The sequence below is a fragment of the Nannospalax galili genome, unplaced genomic scaffold (assembly GCF_000622305.1).
Source record: "Nannospalax galili isolate Female #2095 unplaced genomic scaffold, S.galili_v1.0 scaffold762, whole genome shotgun sequence".
NCBI lineage: Eukaryota > Metazoa > Chordata > Mammalia > Rodentia > Spalacidae > Nannospalax > Nannospalax galili.
Window position 1 is genome coordinate 136,619 of NW_008350126.1, and position 20,801 is coordinate 157,419.

At 40.1% G+C, this 20,801-nt stretch overlaps 1 protein-coding gene and 1 non-coding gene across 4 annotated transcripts in view; both read left to right on the forward strand.

The window, feature by feature from the left end:
• The window catches only part of Uimc1 (ubiquitin interaction motif containing 1), a 131,006-nt gene that overhangs the window by 96,796 nt on the left and 13,409 nt on the right, over positions 1 to 20,801 (forward strand). The window lies entirely within an intron of this gene.
• Positions 17,863 to 17,994, forward strand: LOC115072749. The gene has a single exon (XR_003851768.1). It is a non-coding gene; the product is annotated as a small nucleolar RNA SNORA63 (small nucleolar RNA).

Below are 20,801 nucleotides of genomic sequence, written 5' to 3' on the forward strand. Positions count from 1 at the left end.
GTCTGGAATCTTCTAAGAATGATTTTGGCCTCATGAACTTGGGTGTTGGACTGACCTGAGATCCTGGATGTGGCCGTGCCACGAGGGATGCAAAAGCAGATGGGGTGGGAAAAAGCCCCAAGATTTCCCAGGGAGTGGATTGAGTAGCTGGGTTGTACTGGATGCAAAGGATCAGGGAGAGGAAAGGTAAGCCTTGGAGCCCCAGAAAGAGGCTGGTGGGTTTTGCAAGACCAGGGAAGCAGAGAGAGGTGAGGGTGGGGCCAGGTCCAGAAAGCGGTGCTCCTGGGGCCCAAGGAAGGCACGAAGTTGGTCTGGGTGAAAAGGATCAGGAAGCAGTATTGGTTCCCCAGGTGTCTGGGGCCCCAAGACTAGGAATGGCACAGGGCCCAAACTAGGAGTAGAGAACAGCGGGGGAGATGGAAGGGTGAATGTGGCTGGGGGAGTCAAGACGCGGAGGGCTGTGCAATAGACTTACCCCAAGAGGCCTGAGGATAGGAGAGCAGGCTAAACCAATTTTTAAAAGCAGATATTATTTTACCTTTATAAAAGAGGAGAGACTTGGCATAGAAATAACTTAACTGAGATCATATACCTATAAAGGCAAGAGCTGGGATTTATAGTAGGTTGAATTCAGAGCTGGTATTCTGAAGCCCTACCTTGAACATTCAAATTTTAAAAAAATAGTATATTTCAGTATATTAAATCCACTTATGATAATGAATGTGTTCTTTAATAATTTTTAGTAAGCTGAGATTGTTGGTGTTTGTCATCCCAGCACTTGGGTGGCTGAGGCAGGTGGGTGAAGAATTTAAGACCAACGTAGATTACATGGCAAGTTCCAGGTTGGTGTGTGTTACCATAGATCCTGTCACAGACAAACAAGTAAAACTGTGTGTTCTATAAGGACAATGTAACAATAATACCACATTGAGAATAAAAGCTATCTCTTGCTAGAGGCAGAGCACACATCAGAAACACATCTGATAGTTTTGATGATATTCTCATTCTTCAGTTAGATAGTTGACCCCATATTTATTCTTTTGTACAGAATACATTTTAAAGAATTTGCATGTTTCTACCACTGTCTAAAACATTTTCAGAGGAAACTTGGTGAGACATTTATTAGAAAAACATCAGAAGTTTAGAGATTTAAAAAAAATTATTATTTTTATTTTCATTTTTTGGTCTTTTTGAAATGGTCTCCCTGTAGCCCCAGCTGGCCTGGATCTCACTGTGCAGACCAGGCTGGCCTTGAACTCATAGAGATCCGCCTGCCTCTGCCTCCCAAGTGCTGGGACTACAGGCCTGCACCACCATGCCTGGCAGTTAAGAGATTTATTTTCTTCATGTGAAATTCTTTAATATCTTAACTTTCATACCAATCTTTTCAAAAAACAGTGACTAGTATAGCTATGATTATTGTCCTACAAAAGGACTTTGTGTGTATATTGTACTTTTAATTACAGAAAAAGTTCAAACGGGCTGGAGAGATGGCTCAGTGGTTAAGAGCACTGACTGCTCTTGCAGAGAACCAGGGTTTGAATCCCAGCACCCCCATGACGGCTAACAACTGTCTGTAACTTCAGTTCTCAGGGGATACGATGCTCTCTTCTAATCTCTGTGGGCATTGCACAACATGGGTATACATACATACTCATACACATAAAATAAAAATAATAGGGGCTAGAGAGATGGCTCAGTGGTTAAGAACACTGACTGCTCCAGCAGAGGACCCGGGTTCAATTCCCAGCACCCACATGGCAGCTATGAACCATCCTTAACTCTTAACTCCAGTTCCAAGGGAATCCAACTCCCTCTTCTGACCACTGCAGCATTGCATGACACAGGTACACTCACATACACACAGGCAATACACTCATATACAGAAAATAAAAATCATAAATAAAATATTTTTAAAAATAATAAATTTTTTAAGCTTTACAATTTTATTAGACTTTTAAAGAAAAAGAAATCCTCAGGGCAGATGAGTTGGTAATCTTGTCAGCTGCCTTGAATAAAAAATTTTTTTTAAAAAAAGAAAAAGTTCAGGGCTGGAGAGATAGCTCAGCAGTTAAGAACACTGGTGGTTCTTGCAGAAGACCTAGGGGTTCGAATCTCAGTGTCATGGCAGCTAACAACTGTCCGTAACTCCAGTCCCAGGGGATCTGACAGCCTCTTCTGACCTCCACGGGCATTGGACGACACGGGTGCATTTACTTACATGCAGGCAATACATGCATACACATAAAAATAATAAAGAAAATATTAAAGAAAAATTTCATACATAAAAACTGAAAGGGAGTGTAGTACTTGAATCATCACAGCACTTGTTTCTTTGACAGCATACTCCATAAGCCCTCCTCCCAAATTATTTCAAATCACATTGCTGATACTTCATTATTTTGCTAGGCACTCCTAAAAGATAAAACCTCTTTATAACAAATCCTACCCTGGCCTGGGGATATGGTTCAGTTGGTAGAGTGCTTGCTGTGGAAGCATGAGGACCTGAGTTTGATCCCCAGCATCCATTTAAAAGCCAGGTGCAGTGGCACATATGGACGTGCACACGCGCACGCACATACACACAATACTATAATACTTAAGTAATTAATAATAGTTACCTAATATTGTTAAGTCTCATTTAAATCTCCTCAAGTCTTATAATTTTACTTTATACTTGGTCTGTAGAAATCAGAATCCAAACTGTTCACATGCTGCATAAAGATTTTGATGTTAATATCTCAAGCTCTTAATTCATAGAAGAGTGAAACCCTTAGAAGTTTTTTGATACTGAACCATTTACGATTTATACATACAAGCTTACTATCTTTTGTATGTGTGCTTGTGTGTGTGTGTGGCATGTGGAGGTCAGAGGACAACTTTGTAGAGTTGGTACTCTCTATGCATCTGTGCATCTTTATGTGGATTCTGAGGATTGAACTCAGGTTGCCAGGCTTGTGCTGCAAGTGCCTTTACCCATTGAGCCACCTTGCCAGCACAGAATATGTACTCTTAAAAGCAATGGTTATTATTTATTTATTTATTTATTTATTTATTTATTTATTTATTTATTTTGGGGGGGGATCTTTTTGAGACAGGGTCTCCCTATAGGCCCAGCTGGCCTGGAACTCAGTATTTAGACCAGGCTGCCCTTGAACTTACAGAGATCCATCTGCCTCTGCCTCTTGAGCAATGGGGATTAAAGGCGTGTACTACCACGCCTGGCCTGCAATGGTTATTCTATTTTTTAAATTTTCTTTATTAGTTTTGTTTTATGTGTATGAGTGTTTTGCCTGCATGTATGTGCATGCAGTGCCTTCGGGAGGCCAGAAGAGGATGTGGGATCACCTGGAACTGGAGTTACAGGTGGTTGTGAACTGCCATGTGGGTGCTGAGAATTGAACCTGGGTCAGAACAGCAATCAGTTCCCTTAGTCCCTGAGCCAACTCTCCAGGCCTGTAAGGGTTATTGTTGAAAGGACAGGTGGTAAATATTTAAAATTTTACAGGCCATTCTATCTTTGTCATAGCTATTCAGGTCTCTGTCACAAGTATTTGACTCTGCCATTATAACACAAAGTAGCCTTAGATGATTCGTAAATAAGGTAGATGTGTTCCAATGAATTTCCTTATGAAAACAGTAGGCCATCATGTAGTTTGCCTAACCCTATTGAATAGCATTTTAAAAAAATTATTTATTATTATTATTTTTATGTATATGAGTCTATTGCCTGCATGTATGTAAGTGTACCTGTGTCATGCAGTGCCTGTGGAGGTCAAAAGGTGGTATTGGATCCCCTGGAACTAGGGTTATGGGTGGTTGCCTGTGGCCATGTAGGTGCTGGGAATCAAACCCGGGTCCTCTGGAAGAGTGGTCAGTGTTCTTAATCGCTGAGCCGTCTCTCTAGCTTTGAATAGCATTGTTTTTTCAGAATGTGTTTTGCAGATTAGTAAGCTCTGGAGAAAGTATAAGAAGGATAAAGTAAGCAGCATGAGTACTGGTAATGCTGTACTGTCACTGTCTGCCTTACTTAAAGCTTTCCTCTTGGGCTGGAGAGATGGCTCAGTGCTTAAGAACACTGATTGTTCTTACAGAAGACCCAGGTTTGAATCCCAGCACCCATATGGCAGCTAACAACTGTCCGTAACTCCAGTTCCAGGGGATCCAACAGTCTTTTCTGTTCTCCGCAGGCATTGCACTTCATGGGTGCACTTACCTACATGCAAGCATAACACTCAAACAGATAAAAAGAAAATAATAAATAAAATCATTTTTGTTTTTTGAAATTATGAACTGTATTTATTGGTCTTGAGTCTCTTATTTTAAAAAAATGTTGAAGTTCATGGGTTATATCAGTTACTACCATCAGTATTACTTTGTGCCAAGTACTATTATTTGTTTTGTTTTTAGAGACAAGGCCTTACTGTGTAGCCCAGGCTATAATAAACAGTAAAATTGAAGCAATAATAAGAAATCTCTCAACAACGAAAGCCTCAGGACCAAATGGATTCACTGCCAAGTACATCCTGACCCTTAAAAGATGAGCTAACCCCATTGCTTCTCTAATCCATAGGATAGAAAGGGAAGGAAAACCACAATACTCATTCTGTGAAGGAATTCTTACCTTGATAGCAAAACAAGATAGAAAACAGTATACCAAATTACCTGATAAATAGGCACAAAACTTCTCCAAAAATTTGCAAGCCGAATTCAACAATATAGTAAAAATATCAGACATTATTCATTCTAGGGATGCAAGGATGGTATACCATAAACAAATGCAGTACAGCACAAAAATAGAATCAGGGATAGAAATTGCATAACCATCTCTATAGTTAGAGGTAAGTCCTTTGACAAAGTCTAAAATCCTTTATAATAAAAGTCCAGAAGAAACTATATATAGAAGGAACATACCTCAAAGTAATAAAGCCTGATATAATGTACCTTTAGCCATCATTATGTCAAATGGAGAAAAAAAAAAACACAGAATTTTCTCTAAAATGAAGAATGAGACAGTTTACTCTTTTCCTTTTTTAAAATTTTATTATTTTTATTTTATGTGTATGACCTGCGTGTGTGTAAGTGCACCTGTGTTGTGCAATGCCCGTGGAAGTCAGAAGGAGGGTGTTGGATTCCCCTGGAACTGGAGTTATAGATGGTTATTAGTCACCATATAGTTGCTGGGAACTGAACCTCGATCCTCTGCAAGAGCAGTTAGTGCTCTTGACCACTGAGCTATCTGTCCAGCCCTGATGATTGAGTTTTTGAGATCCTCATATATTCTGAATATTAACCCTTTGTCATATAGATAGTTTGCATGTATTTTCTCCCATTCCTTAGATTGTCTCCTCACTCTGATGATTATCTCCTTTCCTGTGCAGAAACTTTGTAATTTGATACCAAATTTGTCTCTACATTTGTCTCCTGAGTTTGGGGTTTTGACCAGGAAGTTCTTGTCCAACGCATTGTGCTGAATCATTTCCTCATATGGTTTCTTCAGGTAGTTTGATTGTTTCAGTCCTTAATTTAATCCCCTTTGACTTTGTGTTTGTAAATTATGGGAGATTGGGTCAGTATGTATTCTTTTGCAAAATGTTTCTTTCACTGACAGTATTTTGAAATATGTCCATTTTATTGCATCTGTTATTTCTTTAATCATTTTCCTGTTAGTGGATTTTTCTTTTGTTTATTTTCTTCCTTTTTTTTTTTTTTAAAGGAAAGCTCTCTGGTATATAGTCCCAGCTAGCTTGGAACTCACTCTGTAGACTGTATAGACTGTGCTGGCCTTGAGCTTTGCATTGATCTTCCTGTCTCTGTCTCCTAATTGCTGGGATGATAGGCATATGTCACCATTCCTGATTTTGAATTTTTTACTTAGGAAGAAAGTGAGTGTGAATATTCTTGTACGAGTTGTGTGGTGAGCATCAGGTTTTATTTTTCTTGAATGAATAGCTAGAAATTACCAGATTATAGAAAATCCCATGTCCTTCCCCAAAGTGATTGTACCATTTAGCATTCCTACAAGTAGTATATAGTTCTAGCTCTTCCATGTTTTTGCCAACATTTGATATTGTCTGGCTTTTTACTCCCCTAAACTTTAGTTAATTTACTGGGCTCATAATAGTGTTAATTTGCATCTTCTCTTTTTTTAAAAAAAGTTTTATTTTGCTGGGTGTGATGACTCACTCCTTTAGTCCCAGCACTTGGGAGGCAGAAGCAGGTAGATCTCTCTGAGATTGAGGCTATCCTAGTGTGCATTGCAAATTTCAGGCCAGCTGGAGCTACAGGAAGACCCTGTAAGTGAATGAATGAATGAATGAATGAATGAATGAATGAATGAATGATAAATTTTATTTACTTTTATTTTATGTGTATGAGTGTTTTGCCTGCATGCATGTAAGTGCATCATGTGTGCGCCTGGTACATGTGGAGATCAGAAGAGGCACTGGAACTGGAGATAATAGATGAGTGTTAGTTGCCATGTGTTTGCTAGGAACCAACCTCGATCCTCCAGAAGAGCTGTAAGTGCCTTAAACTACTAAGCCATCCCTCCTGCCTCAATTTGTATTTTCTTGATGGCTAATGATATTAATACATTTTCCATATGATTTATTGACTTATTTGAATATCTTTCTTGAAGTGTTTGCTCAAATGGTTTGTTTTAAAATTAGAACGTTTGACTTTTATTACTCAGGCAGGAAGAGTTCTTCATGTGGTCCTGAGTACCAGTTATTTGTCAAATATGTTGTACTGATATTTTCCTTTTGTCTATGAATTGCCTATTATCTTTTTTTAATATGGATATACTAGCTTATTTCATGGGAGAAATTATTTACCTTTCTCATTGGATTGCCTTTTTTTGGAAATTAAATGACTATAAAACTGGTTCATGTCCAGGTTCTTTTGTATTTAGTTGATCAATTTTCTTTTCTTCTTGCCATACCCCAATTGCCTCTCTCTCTTTCTCTCTCTCTCTCTCTTTTTTTTTTGTTGGTTCTGGGAATGGAATCCAGAGCCTTCCACAGGCTAGGCAAGTACTGTACACTGAGCCACACTTCTAGCCCTCTTTTTACTTTTTATTTTGAGACAAAGTCTCAGTAAGTTTCCTGGGCAGGCCTTGAACTTGTGATCTACCTGCTTTAGCCTCCTGAGTAGCTATGATTACTGACCTGTGCTACCGGGCTTGCAAAGGTGTAGCCTAGTCTCCTACTTAAAATCTTCCTGCCTCATTCTTTTATCCTTTGCTTACTGGTGTGCTCCACCATGAGGGGCCTAATTGTCTTTATTGCAATAGCTTCATAGTAAGTTGTAAACCCAGGTAGCCTAAATTCTCTCTTTTAAAAAAAATTATTATCTTTATTTTATGTGTATGAGTGTATTTATTGCCTGCATGTTTGTAAATGAAATGCCCATGGAGGTCAGAAGATGACATTGGCTCCCCCTGGAACTGTAGTTATGGATGGTTGTTAGCTGCTATGTAGGTGCTGGAATCAAACCCAGGGCCTCTGCAAGAGCAGCCAGTGCTCTTAACTGCTGAGCCTTCTCTCCAGTCTCTCCCTCCCTTTTTTAAAAAAATTGAAGTGGATATGCTTGTCTTTTGTCACCTATAGTTTTAGTATCTAGTGGTAATGTTCACTTGTTTATTAATCTGTGGTGGTAAGTGATGAGTTTGAAATCCTGCCACTCCTACAGTTGATTAACTGACATTCTTCTGTAAAGAAGACCTTTGTTTGCATCTTCCTTACTATTTATTTTTTTCTTTCAAAGATGTATTTTTAAAAATTTATTTATTTTTTATGTGTATGTGTGTATTGACTGCATGTAGGTAAGTGCACTCATGTCGTGCAATGCCTGCGGAGGTCAAAAGAGGCTGTGGGATCCCCTGGGACTGGAGTTGTGGACAGTTGTTAGCTGCCATGTGGATGCTGGCATTCGAACCCAGGTCTCCTGTAAGAACAGCCAGTTTTCTTAACCACTGAGCCATCTCTCCAGCCCCTAAAGATGTATTTTTTAGTTACATGCGTGTATATATGTCTGTGTGGAGATTTGCACACGTAAATGCAGGTGAGCCAGTTCTTTGAAGCTAGAATTGACCTTGGGTCCTCTGCAGGAGCAGTGTGTGCTCTCACATGTTGAACTATCTCTCCAACCCTTACCATGTATTTTTAATATAGTATGGGTGTAGGGGTTTACTTTTTAGTTAAATGTTGCATATTTTAAATTAGTATATATTTATTTTAGGAAATCTTACTTAGGAAAAAATTTGCCCATGATCCAACCTAGTGTGTACTGTTATAATTTAATTTTATCTTTTTACAAGTATGATGAATCCATATGAACCCATCTCCCAATTTCAGTAATTATCAGCAAAAGAGCAACCTCTTTTTCTTTGATCTCTCACCACCTTCCCCACTAAAGCATTTTGAAGGAGTTTTCAGGCTTATTTTCATCTCTAAATATTTCAGTGTACATGTCTAAAAGATGAGTATTTATAGAAAATACAATCATAGTTCTGGTTAGCTATTGTAGCACTAGTACCATTGTCATGCTGGTCATCCAGGATCCAAATAAGGGTCATATATTAGATTTGGTTGGTGTCTTTTTAAGTATCTTTTAATTTCTCACTACTTTCCCTTTTTTCCAACATACATTATTTGTTAAAGAAATTAGTTTTTTTAAAAAAATATTTTATTATTTTTATTTTATGTGTATGAGTGTATTGCCTGCATGTAATGTGAGTGCCCCCGTGTCGAACAATGCTGCAGAGGTCAGAAGAGGGCTTCGGATGCCCCTGGAATTGGAGTTAAGGATGGTTTGTCGCTGCTTTGTGTTTTAGATCTTTCTTCCTGGGACTGGAGAGATGGCTCAGTGATTAAGAGCATTGGCTGTTCTTGCAGAAGACCCCCGAGTTCAGGTCTCAACACCTATATGGCTGCTAACAACCATCCTTAACTTCAGTTCCAGGGGATTTGTTGCCCTCTTCTGTCTTCCACAGGCATCACACACATGTAGTGCATTTACATACCTGTAGGCAAGACACTCAAAACACATGCAATAAAAATAAATAAAATTTAAAAAGAGCTTCCTTCCTAGAACCAGAAGTTCAAGGTCAATCTCATACATAGCAAGTTTGCGGCTAGCCTGGGATACTTGACACCTTGTCTCAAACAAAACAAGAAAAAAAAAAGCACAATCTTTCACTATTGTAGAGTATAATTTCTGGAAACTGCTAATTCAATTTGAGGCTTGCTCAGATTCAGGTTAGGTGTTCTTTCTTCTTCCCAAGGAAAAAAATGTGTTTCATAAAAAATGTTGTGTGTACACACTGTCTGGTTATCTTTTCTTTTTATGATTTGTTTGTTTTTGTTTTGAGACAGGGTTTCCCTTTGGAGCCCCATCTGCCCATAACTGTCTAGACCAGACTGGCCTCCTCACAGAGATCCTCCTGCCTCTAGAGGCCTCCCAAGTACTGGGATTATATGCATGTACCACCACATCTGGCTCTTTCTATGATTTTAAGCTTAATCAGTAGAAATTCCCAGCACTCAGGAGGCAGAGGCAGGCAGATCTCTGTGAGTTCAAGGACAGCTGGGGTTACATAGTGAGTTTCAGGACAGCTGGGGCTACAGAGAGACCCTGTCTCAAAAAAAAAAAAAAAAAAAAAAAAAAAAGAAGTGGTATATGTTCAGTGAGAAAATTTGGCAATAAGGAAAAAAAAGAAAACAAAAAACACCCAAACTCAGCCTCACCTTCCTCAAATTGTGTAATATTTTGGCATATTTTCTTTTGGTATTTCTTTTCTATTCTTACATAGTATTTAATCCTGTTTTTTTTTTAACATTGAATTGTTTAGATTTTTTTCATTATTATAAATAATGCCTCAATAGAATATCTTGGTTTATACAGTCTCATCTAAATTCAGGTGATTGCCTCAGAGTAGATTTCTAAACTGTAATTCATGGGTCAGAAGATACAAATTACTTTAAAATTCTCTCTGGGCCTAGTGACACAAACCTATAGTCTGAGCAATTCAGAAGACTGAGGAAGCAGCAGTGCAAGTTCAAGGCTTGCCAAGGCTATAGGATGACTTCAAGGTTAGCCTGTGCCACTTAGTGAGACCTTGTCTAGAAATTGAAAAAAAAAAGTTTGGGGATACAACAGAGTGTTAGAGCACTTGCCTAGCTTGTGTAAGGCCCTGGGTTCCATCCTAGTATTGCAAAAACAAATTATTTTAAAACTCTGTGTATAGGGCTAGCAAGATGGCTCAGAGAGTAGACATGCTTGCTGCTGATCCTGATAACTTGAGTTCAATACCTGGGATCCACATGGTAGAAGGAAAAAAATCAACCCCCTCAAGTTGTCATTTGATCTCCATGTGCATGTTGTGCGAGCAAGCGCGCGCACACACACAAATGGATAAATGTAATTTTTTTTTTTTCGTCTTTTTGAGACAGGGTCTCCCAGTAGCCCTAGCTGGCCTGGAACTCACTATGTAGATCAGGCTGGCCTTGAACTCACGGAGATCTGCCTGCCTCTGCTTCCTGAGTGCTGGGATTAAAGGCGTGTGCCACCATGCCTGGCTCAGTAATTTTTAAAAGATAAATAATGACGTCTAATAAATATTGTAAAATTTCTTAAAATTTTTAGCTATTAAAGGAAATGATTGAATTGTAAATATAAAGTAGGAACTAAGTAAGTGATTTTTTTTCCTGTGACATCTAAATTATTCCGTACGTCATAGACTGAGGAATTTATTTTTTAAAAAAAGAAAAGAAAAACTAAGCCAGGCATGGTGGTCCATGCCTTTGATCCCAGCGCTTGGGAGGCAGAGGCAGGCTGATTTCTGTTACTTCAAGGTCAGCCGGGTCTTCATAGTGAGTTCCAGGCCAGCTAGGGCTACAGGGAGACTCTGTCTCAAAAAGACCAAAGAAGAGGAAGAAAGAAAAGAAAAACTGGGTGTGGTGGTACATGCCTTAATGCATCCTAGCACTCAGGAGGCAGAGGCAGGTGGATCTCTGTGAAAGCAAGGCCAGATGTGGCTGCAGGGTGACCCTGTCTCAAGAAAGCAAAGCAAAATTTTAAAAAGTCTGTGTTCTGGACTTTTTATTTTTATATTCAAATATATGGGATTGTGTGTTTTCAAGGTATAAACTCTTCCTTTTTCACTGGGGGTAGAAGTATGTCTAAGAATATTTTTATTTGATTATTTTTGTCTTTATGAGGAAAAATATTGAACTGTACTGTAGTAGTACAGCATGTTAAGCTCAAGTGCTCAAGATTCAAATACACCCTTTAAGAAAGCAAACTTGTGGCTGGAGAGCTGGCTCAGCAGTTAAGAGCATTTGCTATTCTTGCAGGGGACCTGTATTCAATTCCTGTTACCCACATGGCAGTTTATAACTGTCTCTAACTTCAGTTCCAGGGGATCTGATGCCCTCTTCTGGCCTCCATGCGCACTGCACACACATGGTACACATACAGACAAGTGGAGTGGGTACATGTACATACATATAAATAAAAATAAATTTTCAAAAAAGAAAGCAAACTTTAGGAATGGACCTCAGTAGTAGACTCTTTGCCTTGTATTCTTCAGGCCCTTAGTTCAGTCCCCAGTACCACCACTGAAAAATAAGGCAAGCTCATCTCTAAACTTGAAATATCTACATCCTGAGCAGTGACAAGTATTGCGGTACTGGTTTTGGAGTCTACCAAACTTGAAATCATACTTCAGAGCAGTAATTTATCAGCTTGAGACTTAAAAGTCTTAAATATGTGCTCATCCATAAAATGGACCCAGCACTGTCTATTTAGGGTTCTAAGGCTTTGTGGTTAGGAACTATCAAAATAATTATATAAAATTTTTGATTTAGAGGCGATCAAGTAATGTAAGAATATTGAGGCTAGCACCCTAGAGAACAAACATTTATTTATTGAAGGTAACGAGGCAGATAGGGCCTTTCTGTTTTAGGATTGGACTCTTAAGAGTTATTTTCATCTTAGGTATAAAAATACTTTGTTGCTCTTAAAAAATCCTTCATCAAACTTCTAAATAAGGAACTATCTTGTCAAATTGATTTATTAAATAAACTTATCTTTAGTACCAATTTTGTGCCAAGGTACTAAAATGATTAAGAGTTAAATAATAAATAGTATGTTGTATGAGAGATTCTATGATATGCAGGTATGATCCTGTGCAAATATACAGATGGGGTCTTCTTGGGTTGGAGAAGCTTCCTGTACATGACCAGTGGCATGCTGTACCATGTTATTTGTGGAACAGTGTGGAAGATGGATTGGAGGGATTGAGACTAGAACCAGAGAGAGAGACAGTAAAGGCTACATTAAGCACAAATTTGAGAACCTTTTGGTAAGGAAAACCGTATTTTGTGACCCAAGCTCAAAGTGGGAGAGGGCAATCTTGGCACAGATTTCTGGTTAAATTCATTGCAGGATAATCAGCTTACAGACCCCTTCGGAGTAATTCACAGGATCATTGTAGAGATTTTACCATGCTTTTAAATTTGTATGTATGTGCAGTATGTGTGTATACTTGTGGAGGGGTGCAGGGAGGCAGATGTGACCATACACATGTGAGGGTCAGAGGACAACTTGTGAGAATCAGTTTTCTCCTTCCATCATGTGGGTCCTGGGGATGGATCCTGTGAATCACTCAGGTCATCAAGCTTGGTGGCAGTCCTTTTTACCTACTCAATCATCTTACCAGCCTCACCTTATTTTTATTTATTTTATTTTTAGTATTTTTATTGCATTTTGTGCATTTCATGTAAGGCATTTTAATCAAATTTAGATCCCCCACCCTCTTACCCCCCTCCCACCACCAGATTTCAAGTATTCTATCATATATGTTAACTATACAGGTGTGTTCCTTGGTGCAGATTCATCCACTGGAGCCTAGTCAGCCTATCAAGAGTCATACCTTTAAAGAAGATCTACTTTCCCTCACCCCACAGTAATCATTTGCCAATAGTTCCTTGGCTAGGGTTGGGGCCTACTGTCCATTTCCCCTGTTCTGTGCTGGGTTTTTGTCTGATTTGAGTTGGCATGGGTCTTTTACATGCTGTTGCTTGCTAGAAGTTCATATGAACAAGCTTCCAGTGGTTTGAAAGCATCTGTCACCTTATTTTTTGGTATGAGGTCTCTCACTGGGACTTTGAACTTGCCAATTAGCCCAGGATGACTGACCAATGAGCCCTAGAGATCCTCCTGTCTCTGTCTCTCAGGCATGGGGATTACAAATGCATGCCACTGTGCCCCTCTACTTTTTATGTGGGTTCTGGGAATGAAACTCAGATCCTCATGCCTGCATAATAACAGGTACTTTACTGATGGAGCCATCTCCCCAGCCTCCATATGTGGGGTGCTTTTTTTCTTTTTTTTTTTTTTTTTTTTTTTTTTTTTTTTTTTTAACAAGCCAGGATCTTGTACCCAGGGATGACACCACCTACAGTGGGCTGGGCTGGGTCCTCCCACATCGTTCAATAATCAATAAAATGCCTCACAGACATGGTCACAGGCCAATCCCATAGAAAAAATTCCTCAATTGAGGTTCCTTCTTGCCAGGGGTGTCAGGTTGATAACTAATATCCATGACAATTGCTCTTCATTTTAGGGCCTGGACTCCTGGTTTCATGAGACACCCAGGGTCTGGTTCTTGTCTGGGTTCAGAAGCTCAGTCCTCTTCCCCAGGGCTGGCCTGCTCAGGTGGGGTGAATCTGCATGGGGTTTCCTCAGCAGTGCCCTCTGCCTGTCCTCTGCCCTCAGCCTCAGGGGGTGTCTTAGTTTGTTTCTCCATTGCTGTGACAAAGCACTCTGACCAATACCAACTTGGGGAGGAAAGGGTTTATTCAGCTTACAACTCCCAGGTCGCAGTTCATCAGGGAGCCCAAGTTAGGAACTCAGGGCAGGAACCTGGAGGCAGGACCTGGAACACAGGCCATGGAGGAACGCTGCTTACTGGCTTGCTCCCCGGGCCCCTGCTCAGCTTGCTTTCTTATGCAACACAGGTCCACCTGCCCAGGAATGGCAGCACCCACAGTGGGCTGGGTCCTCCCACATCACCCAACAATCGATATGTAGACCAGGCCAGCCTCGAACTCACAGAGATCCACCTGCCTCTGCCTCTCGAGTGCTGGGATTAAAGGCATGTGCCACCATACCTGGCTTCTATATGTGTTTTTTTCTTTTGGTCTTTTTTTTGAGACTGGGTCTCCCTGTAGCCCTAGCTGGCCTGGAACTCACTATGTAGACTAGGCTGGTCTTGAACTCACAGAGATCTACCTTCTTCTGCTTCCTGAGTGCTGGGATTAAGGGGGTGTGCCACCATGCCCAGCAACCATATATGTTTTTTAAACTGACATCCTAAATGATATTTACTCAATACCTGCTATAATCCAAATACTATTGTATAAGCTGAAGATTCATCACTAAATAAAGTAAGTATATGTTCTCATGAAGCTTATATTCTTGTGATGGAAACAGATAATAAAAATTAAGAATATGAGGCAAAATAACAAACAGGATGGAGAATGACTGAAGCAGAGAAGTGAGGTTGGGGTATTACCTATAAAGAAGAACAAAGAGAAAGGCAAGAGTGGCATGTGCAATAAAGAGAAAGGCAAGAGTGGCATGTGCCTGAGTACTACAGGGAAGCTACAGTGACTGAATCAGAAAGAACAACAGGGCAAATAGAGAGGAGAGATAAGCAGTGGTCAGTTCACATGGTAGTGGTGGGGGTGTACTTTAAATAAGACACATGACATATGAATATAGAAAATAGTTTGTAGAGAAGCAAGAACAAAAATAGAATTGAGGAGACTGAATAGGAGGGCTATTGCATTATTCCTGGTAAGACCTAATGCTTGCTTAGATTATAGTGGTAAACGTGAGGTAAGGTTGTCAGATTTGGAATGCATTGAAGGTTGGACCTATAGAGTTTATGGAGTATGAAAGAGAAAATTAAAATGAAATCAGGTTTTGATCAAGTGCCTGAATTAATCATGACTCTGTGCGCGCGCTGTGTGAGAGGGTATGAGCACTTGTGCCTCAATGTGCTGTGAAAGTCAGGACAGTTTTATGGAGTTGATTCTCTCCTTCTACCTTTACCTGGTTCCAGGGATTGAACTCAGGTCACCAGGCTTGTGTGGTAGGTGCCTTTTCCGGCTGAAATGGAAGCAGTGTGGCCAACTGATAGAAAAGGAGGTGGATTTTGAAGCTGGTTCTACAAATATATCTTGGATGTTTTTCTCCTGAAGCACTTTAACTTTTCTTCTAAAACGTCTAGATTGGGGACGGGGGAGATAGCTCAGTTGGTAGACCTGAGTTAGGTTCTCAGAAACCACATTAAAAAAAAAAAAAGCCAGGCATGGTGTTACATGCTTGTACCAGCACTGGTTGAGCTAAGACAGGCAAATCCTTGGGACTTGCTGTCCAGCCAGCCTATCCTAATGGGTGAGCTCCAGGCTAATGAGAGGCCCTGTTTAAAAAATAAGATAGATGGTATTCCTGAGGAATGACACTCAAGGTTGTGCTTGGACTTCATAAGAACATGCACTTGCACACATGTGTGTACACATACACACAATATTTGTGTGTTGGAAGGAACTTTAGAAGTAGTTCTTCTCATCTGTCTATGGTCTGATCTCCCCATCACCTTTAATTTTTAATTCAACAATACAGAAAAAGTACACAATGGACTTTTCCTTCCTCTTTGAATCCTTACATCTCCCAGAAGCAAACTCATTAGTTGCTTATGTGAGTGATGTTTTATTACGCACAGCTCTTTGTATTTATGTAATGGTGATTTGAGTGCATATGCTGTCTCCTTTAGTAAACTGTAAGCTCTTTCAGAGCAAGAACTCTGCCTCAAATTTCTTTTATCTCCCCAAACTACTTTTGCAGTAACAATTCTTAGCAAATACTTGCTTGATTCATTATTTAAAGAAAGTTGGGCCAGGGAGAAGTCAGTCTTCTCTGATAACATGCTATGGTTTTCTGTCCTTGGGCATATTCTTTACAACCATTTTTTCCCATTGATGAATGAAGGTATAAAAAGCATACTTGTCATATCTATAATACCACAAAGATGATAAGGTGCTTGCCACCACGCCTGACAACCTGCGTTTGATCCCTGGAACCCCAGTGGTTAAGGGAGAGAATGGACTGCAGTTTGTCCTCTGACTTCTACACATGTGCATCCTGCCCCACCCCAATAAATAAGTAAATAAATATGTATGTATGTATTTTTTTTAAAAAAAAACATAAAATGAAGCCGGGCATGGTGGCACACGCCTTTAATCCCAGAACTTGGGAGGCAGAGGCATGCCGATCTTTGTGAGTTTGAGGCCAGCCTGGTTTACATAGTGAGTTCCAGGCCAGCTGGGGCTACAGGGAGACCCTTTCTCAAAAAGACAAAACAAAACCCCACATAAAATGAGGACTGGAGAGATGGCTCAGTAGTTAAGAGCACTGGCTGTTCTTGCAGAGGACCCAGGTTGGGTTCCCAGCACCCACGTGGTGGCTAACAACCATCTGTGACTCCAGTTTTGGAGTTCCTCTTCTGATCTCTGTGGCTGTTGCATGATGCAGTGCACTGACATGCAGGCAAAACACTCAATGTACATAAAATGAAAAAAAAATAAATGAAAAACAAAATAACAGAGTCAAGACTATGTACATGCTCTCAATATACTGGATTATTTAACTGAAAAGAAAAAGGTCAAGCCAGGCATGGCAGCACATTCTTGTTAATACTAGCTCTTAGGGGACAGAAGCAGTCAAGGCAGTCTGGGTTGCAATAGTGAATTCCAGGCCAGCCTGTGCTACCTAGAGAGATTCAGTCTCAGAAAACAACAGCAGTAGCAAAAAAATAATAATAGGTATAAATATACAGTTCTGCGTTTAAAGGGAGAATAATTTTCAACAACTTAGTTACCTAGAATTAAGAAAGTTTGTCTTAATTTTTTATTTGAAGATGATTTGGGAGGATAGGGAATGGGTCTTGCATTCAATTAAAGTGGATACTTTACCAGGATTGTCATAAAACAGACAGCCCTCACTGGATTAGTAGAATGTGAATGGTTATTTTATTTTCATTACTTGTCAGACTGCTTGTTGAGTGTTAGGCTCAATTTGGGGTGCCACATATACACGAAAAACTGACAAATAGGAGTGTATCTAGAAGATAACTAGAAAGGTAAATCATGGGCACACAAGTTAGACCTACCTTCTGTCCTGATTTACTATTTGCTAGTTATGAAACCTTGGTAAAGTCAACTGTCATTCTGTTTTCATACCTTAAAAATAGTGGAAAGGAGCTGGACATGGTGGCACATGCCTGTAGTCCCAGCACTTGGAAGGCAGAGGCAGGCGAATCTCTGTGAATTTGAGGCCAGCCTGGTCTACATAGTGAGTTCTAGGCCAGCTAGGGCTACAGCAAGACTGTTTCAAAAAGACCAAAAAAAAAAAAGTGGAAAGGAGCAGACCACCTGAGAGCGTGCCTGGATGGGCCTCCCTGGTTGTGAGCTTCCCCAAATTGTGCTGTGCTCAATCCCCTAATTGGGATTGCGTTAAGGTCCTCCCATTCCCCCAGGGGTAGAACTTTCTACCCTACTGTAGGATAGGGGCAGAGACCTTAGCAGACCACCTGAGAGTGCCTGGATCTGGCCTCCAAGTGTTGGTGAGCTTCCCCAAATTGTGCTGTGCCCATTCCCCTAATTGGGATTATGTGAGGCCCCTCCCATACCCCCAGGGGTAGACCTCTCTGCCCTACTGAAGGCCTCTGTGGGAGCTCCTGAGTGGCTGATCTGAAGCCATCCTTCCCGCCAAAATAAAATCTGAGAGAACAAGCAGGATTTAACTACAGTATAGCTGTTAAGTGCTATGCTGTTGTTCCCCCCTGCTCAAAACAGTGTTGTTTCTTAACTATACCTATCTTCTAGACACCTGTAGCAGCCAGCAATGCTTGGTCTCACACATGTTAAAATTAAAAACAAAAAACAAAACAAAACAAAAACCTGAGAGAACCTGAAACCCAGACCAACCAGCTTCACAGACCCAATAAGAAAACAACCAAGGCACACCAGTAATACAAACAGAAGCAGACTTCACCTCAACAAAAGAAGGCTTGAGTTTCATACTAGAACCACAGTGAAAGAAATCCACATGCCAAAGCCACAATGGGAAAATAATATGGAAAAACCAAAACAACATGTTCCCACCAAACTCCACCAGTTCTATAGAAGAGGTCTACAAGGAGAACTCCCTAGAGATAATCCAGAACACAGAATTTAAAAGAACAGTTATTAACATAATCAAGGAATTCAATGAATTTAAAGAACACAGAAACAAAGGAATAAAAGAAGATAGGGATAAACTTCTGACTGAATTTACAAAAGAGATAGAGACATTAAAGAAAACTCAGGCTGAAATGAAGAAGGAAGTGAAAAACTCAAGTCAATTTGAAACAACAGGAGAAAGCCTCACCGATAGTATGGATGAAATGAAAGACAGAGTATCAACACTGGAGGGTAAAGTTGAAGAATTGGACCGCTCAAGCAAAGATTATGAAAAAATTTTTTTAAAACACAGGAATGGAATATGTAGGAAATGTGGGATACCATGAAAAGACCAAATCTGTGTATCATAGGCATAGAGGAAGGAGAATTTCAGGTCAACGGTATTGACCAGATTTTCTGAATCAGACAGCAGTTGCTCAGGAATTAAGGTCAGCAATGAATAAGTGGGACCTCATTAAACTAAAAAGTTTCTGTACTGCAAAAGAAATAAGAAAGTGAGAAAACCCACAGAGTAACACCAGTGACACATCTGACAGAGGCTTAACATCCAGATAAAGAACTCAAAAAACAAAGAATCAAGAAAACAAATGACCCTGTTAAAGGATGGGCTAAAGATCTAAACAGAGATCTCAAAGGAAGAAATAAAGATGGTTAAGAAACATCTTAAAAAATGTTCGCCATTGTTAGTAATTAGGGAAATGAAAATTAAAACCACCTTAAGATTTCATCTTACCCTAGTCAGACTGGCTAAGATCAAGAGAACAAATGATACCAAATGCTGGCGAGGATGTAGAGAAAGGGGAACACTCATTCACTGCTGGTAGAATTGCAAACTCGTGCAACCCCCAATGAAAGCAGAGTGGAGAACTCTTAAAAAACTAAAAATGAAACTACCATATGATCCAGTTATACCACTCCTTGGCATATACCCAAAGGACTCATCCTATTGCGGAGACACTTGTACAACTATGCTTGTTGCTGCTCTTTTCACAATGGCTAAGAGATGGAAGCAACCTAAGTGCCCCTCAGTTGATGACTGGTTAATGAAAATGTGCTACATTTACACAATGGAGTTCTACTCAGCAGTAAAGAAAGATGAAATAGTGAAATTTACTGGTAAATGGATGGATCTAGAAACTGTTATACTAAGTGAAGTAACACAGACTCAGAAAAACAAAAGACATATGTTCTCCTTCATTTGTGGATCCTAGCACCAACTCCTTATAAACAGGTATCCCAGTCACCATCCATCAAAGTGGCTTCTTTTCAACAGACAGAGCTTATTACAGTTACACCACTAGTCACACACAGAGATTCTCTGTAAATTGCCAAAGCCCAAGTGCCACATCTAGGATGCAACCTCTATACCTAAGACTCATGAAACATAGAACAAGGGATGAAGAGAACACTAATGTATCTTTTCAGTTTTCATCAGTGAAGCTCCCTCATGCAACAGAGGGCCAGGAACAGAAAAGGCCACAAATGGTCAAAATTCAGAGAATAAGAGTAGGCAGAGTGTGGGTCCTTCGATAGGACTCCTATATTGAAGTCCACCCACCTGGGGCTCAGGGAGCATTGTGGAAGAGGGGGTGGAAAGATGGTAAGAGCCAGGGAGAGGTGCATGACCATAAGGAAATAGTCCTATAGGCGCCTGGGACCCTTCTCATACAAACCTAAGCAATGGTGTCAGCATGTACAAGACCCATACAAACTTAGGTAGACAAAAATCCAGCACAGAACTGTGGAAATGAACAGCAAGCCCCAATCTTAATCGAAGACTTATTGGAAGCTGATTACTGCTAGGTGAGGAAGAGCTGATCTTGAAGGGAGAGACTCTAGTTAGGCTGACTAAATCCCAGTGGATGCACTTGCACTGAGGGACATCTCGGGACACTTTACATACATAATAGGCCTTAATACAAATGACAGAATGTATGCGCTCCAGTGGGGGAGCTATGGGAGGGTGCCAAAGGAGAAGGGGGAAGGGGTATAAAGATGACTTTCCTGTATCACAGAAAATTTTTGAAATACACAAAAATTCAATAAAAAATTTTAAAAAGGGCTGGAGAGATGGCCCAGTGGTAAGAACACTGGCTGTTCTTGCAGAAGATCCAGGTTCAAATCCCAGCACTCACATGGCAGCTGACAGCTGTCTGTAACTCCAGTTCCAGGGGATCCGACAGCCTCTTTTGTCCTCCACAGGCATTGCATGACACAGGTGCACTTACCTACATGCAGGCAATACACACACATAAAATGAAAATAATAAAATATTTTTTTTAATTTATAAAAAATAGTGGAAAGTAGTAATCCCAATGTGGAGGATCATTACACAGGTACTTGAAAAGCTCTGCACTACTATACTCTTACTAAGGATTGGCTTAGTGACTAGGTATCTTCCCTACTTTGAGGGAGGTTACAACTTAGTGGAGCAGACAACCAAGCAAATCCAAGAATGTAATGCAGCTTTTTTTTTTTTTTTTTTTT